General features: G+C 39.9%; 1 pseudogene; it reads right to left on the bottom strand.

Annotated features, from left to right (window-relative positions):
- Positions 1-8,893: 8,893 nt before the first annotated feature.
- Positions 8,894-9,479, bottom strand: LOC147789887 (exopolygalacturonase pseudogene; annotated as a pseudogene).

The raw sequence follows: 9,479 nt of genomic DNA, 5'->3' as shown, positions 1-9,479 counted from the left end.
GGGAAGTGTTCCCAAGACAATTACTGCTTTGAAGGCTAGGAAGTTAATTGGTCACGGTGCTGTGGCATTCCTGGCTAGTGTGGTAGAAGTGGGACGAGTGGATACAGATGTATCAACTGTACCTGTAGTGAATGAATTCTTGGATGTTTTCCCAGATAAATTACCTGGTTTACCACCAGAGCGGGAAGTCAACTTTGGTATTGAACTAGAACCAAGGACAACACCTATCTCTAAAGCTCCTTATAGGATGGCTCCCGCGGAATTGAAAGAGTTGAAGTTGCAATTACAGGAATTGTTGAACCAGGGATTCATACGACCTAGTGTGTCACCATGGGGAGCTCCAGTGTTGTTTGTGAAAAAGAAGGACGGCACACTCCGTCTCTGTATTGACTATAGGGAGCTGAATAAGGTGACCATTAAAAATAAGTATCCTTTGCCGCGAATTGATGACTTGTTTGACCAGCTTCAAGGGGCAGCGGTATTTTCGAAGATTGATCTTCGTTCTGGTTATCACCAGATAAGAGTCAAAGAAGATGACATACCGAAGACAGCTTTTCGTACTCGGTATGGGCATTATGAGTTTGTCGTGATGTCCTTTGGCTTGACTAATGCCCCTGCAGTGTTTATGGAGCTGATGAATCGGGTATTCCAGGATTTTCTGGATTCTTTTGTCATTGTGTTCATTGATGATATCTTGGTTTATTCCAAGACAAACGATGAACATGCAGAACATTTGAGGAAAGTTTTGTTGGTTCTGCGTAAACAAAGATTATATGCCAAGTTCTCAAAATGTGAGTTTTGGCTTCAAAAGGTAGTATTCCTTGGTCATGTGGTATCCAAGGATGGTATAACTGTTGATCCAGCAAAGGTGGAGGTAGTTATAGGTTGGGTTCGACCAACTACAGTTACTGAGGTGAGAAGTTTCCTGGGTTTAGCCGGATATTACAGGCGCTTTATTAAAGACTTTGCAAGGATTGCCGCACCACTGACTCAGTTAACCCGAAAAGGGAAGAAATTTGATTGGAATCGAGCTTGTGAAAGTAGTTTTCAGGAACTCAAGGAAAGATTAGCGTCAGCCCCAATGCTTATTGTACCTGACGGTAGTGGAAACCTAGTAATTTATAGTGATGCCTCTAAGCATGGGTTGGGGTGCGTACTTATGCAAAACGGGAGAGTTATTGCTTATGCCTCTCGGCAATTAAAGGATTATGAACGCAATTACCCAACTCATGATTTAGAATTAGCTGCTGTGGTGTTTGCTCTGAAGATATGGAGACATTATCTGTACGGTGAGAGGATACAAGTATATACGGATCATAAGAGTCTTAAATATCTGTTCACCCAGAAAGAGCTCAACATGAGGCAACGTCGGTGGTTGGAGTTGGTAAAAGATTATGATGTGGAGATCCTACATCATCCTGGTAAAGCTAATGTGGTAGCTGATGCCTTGAGTCGTAAGACAGCTCACTCATCTGCAATGCTAACGAGACAACACAACATTCAGATGGAGTTTGAACGAGCCCAGATAGCTGTTTTGGTCAGGAGAGCGGCAGCTCAGCTAGCTCTTATGACTATTTGTCCGACGTTGCAGGAACAAATTACTCGGGGTCAGCAAAGGGACCCTTATTTTTCAAAAGTTGTGAGGCAACTTGAAACTGAACAAATCAAGGATTTCTGGATAACGGGTGATGGATGTTTAAAGTGGCAGAACCGAACTTGTGTGCCAAACGATGTAGAGATCAAGAGGAAGATTCTATCTGAGGCGCATGAGTCGCCCTATACGGTGCATCCAGGTGCCACAAAGATGTATCAGGATTTGAAAACATGCTTTTGGTGGCCTGGGATGAAGAAAGATGTTGCTGAATGTGTGAGTAGGTGTTTAACTTGTCAACAAGTTAAGGCACCTAGACAGAAACCAGCTGGATTATTGCAACCTTTAAATGTGCCTCAGTGGAAGTGGGAAGAAGTGACTATGGATTTCATTACAGGATTACCTAGAACCCAGTTAGGGTTTACAGTGATATGGGTCATTGTGGATAGATTAACTAAGACAGCCCACTTTATACCGGGTAAGTCTACATATTCGGTTGACAAGTGGGCACAATTGTATTTAAAGGAGATTGTAAGGTTGCATGGTGTACCAGTTTCTGTTGTGTCAGATAGGGATACGCGGTTTACTTCTCGATTCTGGAAGAGTCTTCAGGAAGCCCTTGGTACACAACTGAAGTTTAGTACAGCGTTCCATCCTCAGACAGATGGACAGACAGAGAGATTAAATCAAATTCTCGAGGACATGTTGCGTGCATGTGTACTTGATTTTGCTGGCAGTTGGGACACCTACCTATATTTGGTGGAATTTGCCTATAATAATAGTTATCAGTCAACTATCCAGATGGCTCCTTTTGAAGCACTTTATGGACGGAGGTGTCGAACTCCAATATATTGGGAGGAGGTAGGTAGTAAACCGCTATTAGGTCCAGATTTGCTACGAACGACCAATGAGGCGATTCAGAAGATTAAGAAGAGAATTTTGACCGCCCAAAGTCGTCAGAAGAGTTATGCAGATATTAGAAGGAAAGACCTAGAGTTTGAGGTAGGGGATCATGTGTTCCTGAAGATTGCACCAGTTCGTGGTGTTTTGCGATTTGGTAGAAAGGGGAAGCTTAGTCCACGTTTTATTGGACCTTTTGAGATTCTCGAAAGAGTTGGCCCAGTAGCCTATAGATTGACATTACCACCAGCGTTGGATGCTGTACATAATGTTTTTCATGTTTCGATGCTGAGGAGGTATGTTGCAGACCCTATGCATATTCTTCATTATGAAGACTTGGAGTTAAAGGAGGACTTAAGCTACGAAGAACAGCCCATGAAAATTTTAGCACGGGAAGTGAGATCTTTGCGTAGCAGAGATATTCCCTTTGTTAAAGTTTTATGGAAGAATCAGCAAGCTAGTGAAGCTACTTGGGAAAGAGAAGAGGAGTTTAAACGAGAGTATCCATACTTGTTTAGGGAGTTGGAAACTTTCGAGGACGAAAGTTCTTAAAAGGAGGGTAGAATTGTAACAACCTAAAATAATGATAATATGTATTTATTTGTTGTGTGTTTGGTGATGATGATGATAATAATAATAATAATTATTATTATAAAATAATAATAAAAAAAAAAAATAATAATAATAATAATTAAAAAAAAAAAAATGATTGTCAGAATGTTCTATGTGTTGAACATGATACATGTATGAAAACATGCAGTAACTGTGAGTATGTTATGCATGTTAATAGAAAGGTTATAACTCTAAGATATGCTTATTGGTTGTTGAGCTATGGCTTATTTATATGAGTATGATAGTCTACTAATTCCCGCGGAGTTCCTGGCCAACGCGCTGTGTGCTAAGTCAGGGAGCATGAGTACTCCTGACCGTTGGTATATGAGATAAACAGGTCGCCAGAGCAATTAGTAGACGGGCCGTATTTGACCGAGAGCGAGTCTTACATACGAGTCCGAAAATTCTAGATAAGCATATCGAGAGAGAGTCAGTAACCTAGCTGGAGGTAGCTGAGATACCTCATTAATGAATAGATGACCCTAGTAAGAGAAACTAGGAGTCAATGTTGAATAAAACTTAAAAACATTTGCTATGTTAAGCTGGAGGTAGCTGAGATACCTCATTAGTGTACAGATGACCCTAGTAAGAGAACTAGGAGTCAGTGATGAATAAAGCTTAAAAACACCTGGAAAGATTAGTTATGAACCCGTGAATGATAAGCTAGCTACTTACTGAGTAATCTAATTACTCATCAAAATTATTATAACTTTTCTTTCCAGATTTAGATGATGCAGGCCAACCGAGGACGAGACCAGCGGGCTAGAGACTACTGGGAATCCATGTCTGGGTCTGTTTATGTAATTATGGTTTCGTTGTCGAGAATCTACTTCGGTTGTTTTAAGTTTAAATAGCACTCGTTTTAAATGTTTTACTTGATGTTTTTGGAAATATTTTTTTTTAAATTTATCATTGGTTGTCGGAGTTTATTATCGAGGTCAGTAGTAACTCCTGTGAATCGCGTTGACGATGAGCGGGGTGTTACAAGTTGGTATCAGAGCCTAGGTTATAGGTTCTGTAGACAGTCTAGAATAGACAGTATGGATTCCTTTAGTCCAGCTCAGCGGTATCTCGCCTCGGTTAGGTAAGTGATGTATGATTAAATTGTATGAAAAGTTTAAAAGAATTGATGATGACCACTTAATTATGTATGTGACAGATATGGTCGTATTTAAGAATTTAGACCCTGGTACGTCCAATGTGGACTTGGGAAATGAGGGGCAGCCTGTAGACGGAACTGCTCCAGCAGAGGCGATTCCGGAGCCTGCTGCTCAGTCGGCATCTAGAGATCAGCCGACTGTTGTGATTACTTTGGAGGCATTACAATCATTGATTGAGAGTCAAGTAGATCAGGCGGTGCGGAGCCGGGTGGACCAAGCGGTACAGGCAGCCCTTGTTGGTCTTGGAAGCCAGGCGGCTCCAACAGCTCCTGTATCGGGCCAGACGACATTAGTGTCTGAAGCACCAGGAGTAGGTGTTCAGACAGTAATACCTCCAACACGGTTGACAGAGCTACCTGGTACAGCTGTGGTGACAGAGGCACCATCGCGGGTAGTAACTTATGGCCGACGATGTATGACAGAGGAGAGTGAGTACATACGAGATTTCATGAAACTTGCCCCGCCAACTTTTGGAGGAAAAGGGACTGATCCTGAGGCAGCTGAATGGTGGTTGGAATGTATTGAAACAAAGTTTACATTCTACAACTGCCCAGAGAATCATAAGGTGTTGTGTGCTACATATTTGTTGGAGGGACCAGCCCATTTTTGGTGGAAATCAAAGAAGCCGAAGATGGAGGCTGGTGGGGCCCCAATCACATGGGCGGCCTTCAGACATGAGTTTTGTGAGAAATACTATCCTGCTCTAGCGAGATTGCGAAACCGAAAAGCATTTATGCAATTTGAGACCGAGTATGATTACGTTCCAAGGCTGCAATTTCATCATTCATATCCTGCTGCCATAATGGGTCGCCAACTGCCTCATCATAGGTTTTAGGTTCTGTCTGGGCTGTAATAAGAGATAGAAAACCACGTTGAGTAGGAGAAAAATGAGAGAATGAAAAGTAATCATGAAAGGGATACCTGGTGCCAGTGTTCAGACTTGAGCTAGAGGTTAAATGATTGGCTCCAGAAGACATCTCATTATCATTATAACAAGTTGGAGGCTGTTTTGTACGAGTAGAACGTCAGAGTGGAACTGATGTATCAGGTGAGATAAGATTAGAATTAGTGGGTGTATCTGGAGAAGGAATAGAAGGCGGAGGAGACAACGAGGTAGTAGGTGATGGAATAGAAGGTGGGGGAGGACTAGAATGGATGTTTGAGTAGGATGAATCATGAAGTGGTAAAATGGGAGTTGAAGGAGCTAACGTCAAAGTTTGTGAAGGTAATGAAAAAGGAAAATCATCGTCACAAAATTGAACATCACGACTGATAAAAAAAAATCTTAGATTGCATGTCACACAACTTGTAACCTTTGTGACCACAAGGATATCCTACAAAAACACAAGGAATTGCCCAAGGTTCAAATTTTTGCTTAGGGTGTGTACTACAGTTGCATAACACTTGCAACCAAAAACTTTAAGATGGTGAAATGTATGTGGTTCTTTGTATTGTGCTTCAAAGGGTGTCTTGTTGGATAACAATGGTGATGGTGTTCTATTTATAAGATAAACAGCAGTTAAAATGGTGTTCTATGTAGAGTGCATCTAACTTTAACTCGGCCTGATATTTCTTCTGCAGTTGGGGTTATGAGTCGGTACATGCAAAGTCCAAAGAAGCCTCATTTGGATGCAGCTCAACGGATCTTGAGATATGTCAAAGGTACAATCGACTATGATCTTTTGTACAAAAAAAAAAAGGCTGCAAGCTAGTTACAGAATTGCCCTTCCACCGAACCTTGCCGTCGTGCACAATGTGTTTCACGTATCCATGCTGCAAAAGTACACTCCAGACCATACTCATGTAATCGAGCATGAGATGCTTCCCCTTCAGGAAGATCTGTTTTACGAGGAGAAGCCTAGCAGAATTTTTGCTTGAGACACTAGGCGGTTGCGCAACAAAGATATTCCCTTGGTAAAGGTCTCATGGGGTAACTGTCGTGAGGAAGAGGCAACTTGGGAACGAGAAGAGGTTGTGAGGAAAGCTTATCCCGAACTCTTCCAAGAGATAGGAACTTTCGGGGACGAAAGTTCCTAAGGAGGGGAGAGTTTGTAACACAAAGAAAAAAAGGGGGGGGGGGGGGGGCTAAGTCAACTGAGGGGCAAAAATGTCATTTTGCCACTCCAGCCCTAATAGGGGTCCAAGGAGAACCCCGTCACACCCCCTGCAAAAGAAAAAAAGAGTTAGAGAGAAATTTGAGAGGAGTCAGCCGTGAAGTTTAACGGACCACCGTCGGAATCCACCTTCGGAAGAGACTTGTACAAGGATTGAGAGGTTAGTGAGGCCGACGCTCCATCAAGACCCAAGAACATTTCGCGAGGTAAGGTTATGAACGACATTTCTCAGATCTGAGCTTTTCCTATGTGAATCAAGTCCTAAAATGCTGAAATATTCACCTAGGAACAACTCTATGCACGATCAGTGAAGAAGTTTGGCCAAGACCTCAACCCGAAGGCGGAGATCTGAGAATCGTCTGAGAATGGTGAGTGAACTTTCGACGCTCTTAACTCATCCGGTAGTCAAGAAAAAATTACAAAAAAATACTAGGATGTACCCCGTAACATGATCTAGAATTTTGCCTAAGAAATCATATTGATCCGATCTACAGATTGAAAGATATGAAAATCGGAAAAGGGGACTGTGTTACGGATTACATCTCGAGAAAATTCTTGAAACCGAGTACATCTTAGGAGGCATGAAATGGATTACATCTCCAGAAAAAAAAAAAAAAAAAAAAAAAAAAAAAAAAAAAAGCAAGAACCTCTTAAACCGATTTATGTAATGTTCCATGAACAAGATTTGAACCAAATTTTTTAGTATGAATTTGACACCCAATGGCTCTAGCATTTTCCTGACATCTTTTGGAATATGACCACATTATTTACTCCTCATGAAGTGTTTCTAAGCAGGGTGATTATTCTTACCGATCAACATGAGTTGTTTTTAGCATATTTTGTCTTTACCCACATGTTTGTTAAGAAAATTTCAAGAGGTAGCCAAACATAATATTGTTCGAAACTAAACACGTTTAACTTTTGAGTCTTATGCTTGAAGCACCAAAGTAGGCAACATGATTTTTAGAGATAGTTTTCACTCCTAGGAGCAATTCAAAACAAGTAACTAATGTGACCATATCATTGAAGATGCAAGAAATTGTGGGGGCCATCAGATGCCAAATTTGGATTCCCAAGGTCCAAATTTTAGGTATGAGATTACATCTTAGGAGGCATGTGAGTAAGGAAAAAGCATGCTACAAAAAATGGTGTTGGTTTGTGTGGATAGTTTTCACTCTTATAAGCAATTCAAGATAAGTTGGTAATGTAGGTATGTCATGGTAGATGCAGGGGAACGTCAAGGGTATCAGTTGCTAGTTGCTGAATCCAAATTTGAAATCGTGGTCCAAATCTTAGCAGGGGCATTTGCCATTTCCAAATGGCTTAGTTCCCCTTTTTTTTTCTTTTTCTTAAGATTTTATTCTAAACAATAAAATCAAAAGATTTAATTATGTAGTAAGGGTTGTTTCAGTTGAATAAATTTATGATCCAATTAATTGCGTTAGGTCTAAAAATATCTCAACTCGACCCAGCTAAACTCATGAACAACAAATATCTTAAGACTTGAAAAAAGGAAACATAGCATCATCGATCAAGACCAAATTCTGTTTTTATTTTCTCTCTTTTGTGATTTCTGTTATTTTTGGCCTTATTTACCATGGATTTGGGCAAATTTTGATGAGTTCTGGTACATTAAACTCCTAGAACATTTAGCTACTTTTGATATTTAATTTTTCTAGGACTATCGACATTTTTCCTATAACTAAACTTGGTCGGGATAAATAGGTAGATAATTCGATATTAAATGTAAATTCCTAAAATACATATTAATACTTGTCACTTAATTTTCTAATCTGAAAGCTAAATTTTAACAAGTCATATCCAAAAGTTGCAACCAAAATTACACCATTGACGAAAAAGATAGATTTAAGGACACGACTTGTTGGATTAGTCACCTCAAATTTTAATTCTTCTTTAACAATAATGATGGATCTGTGCAATATGGGAAGTAGTTAGGAGATTCAATCTAACTCATCCATTCTGTCTAAAAGATTTCTAATGGTAATTGATTTGTTTAGGGTAACTAATTGAAAGAGGAGTTAGATATTTTTGTTGGTTAAAGATTCTTTTCTTGAGTAATGGATTAGTTTTTTTTTTAATAATGGTTGTTACAATTACATTGTCTTATTTCCAATTCAAAACTAGAACGAAAAAACAAGACTTGGAACAATTTTATTATATAAGGTGGTGGTAATAAAAACATTAGGTTGTTCACGACACAAAGTCTCCTTCAAACAGTCGACCATCTTATTTATTTCGAAAAGTACAACAAAAGAAACTCAAAAGAATGAGAGTCAAATGGATAGAGGCGGTCTTCTTTTTTAATTAAGGTTGTCTATTATATTTGAAGTTCTATGGCAATGAACAATCCATTGGACAACATAAGGAGAGGAGCATATCTTGGGGTTCGGTCTTCCTGAAATGATAGGTTTCACATTCGTGCATTGGGAGGAAATAGGACCTTTTATTCCATTGTAAGTGAGGTCAATGTTGCTTACTTTTACATCGTCACATGGTTAGTGACAGCTGCAAATAAGTTTGATTGCCAGCAGAGTTGCAGAACTTCCTCTAATGTTCTTGAAGCTCACTGTACTAATCTTAATTTTTGAAGGAATCTAAAAATTAAAATGAGACAACAAATGGTTTATTTGTTAAGTTATAATGAAAAAAAATGAATGAAAGGTTCGAGAATGCGATCCATACCTGCCGATTGCACTGATTCCACGGACAATACTCTTGGTCTATTAGAATAGGGTTGCTAACATTGACCATTATAATGTCCAAAAAGTGCATATTGGTGGCGGTGCTGCTAGCAGCAGAAGCTGGCCACGTTTTGATCCTAACACCATTAGTGGTGTTAATTAACGTGCAGTTCTTTACGATGACACCTTCAACAAGTTCTTCGTTAGTGTATCTTCCAAGACTTCCGATGCTTATTCCATGTCCTGGTCTGCACGTCACGTTGGTGACTTCAATTAGTTTGCTTCCATCTCCAAGAGAAATGCAATCATCTCCAGTTGCAATTTTGGACTTTGTGATTGTGATCTTATTGGATGGACCGATGTGTATTCCATCAGAGTTTGGACTGTTTTCTGGTGCCAT

Source organism: Cucurbita pepo, chromosome 12 (genome assembly GCF_057944985.1).
Source record: "Cucurbita pepo subsp. pepo isolate OVF chromosome 12, ASM5794498v1, whole genome shotgun sequence".
Taxonomy (NCBI): Eukaryota; Viridiplantae; Streptophyta; class Magnoliopsida; order Cucurbitales; family Cucurbitaceae; genus Cucurbita; species Cucurbita pepo.
The sequence above is the reverse complement of the archived record's forward strand: the minus strand, read 5'-3'. Positions and strand labels throughout refer to the sequence as shown.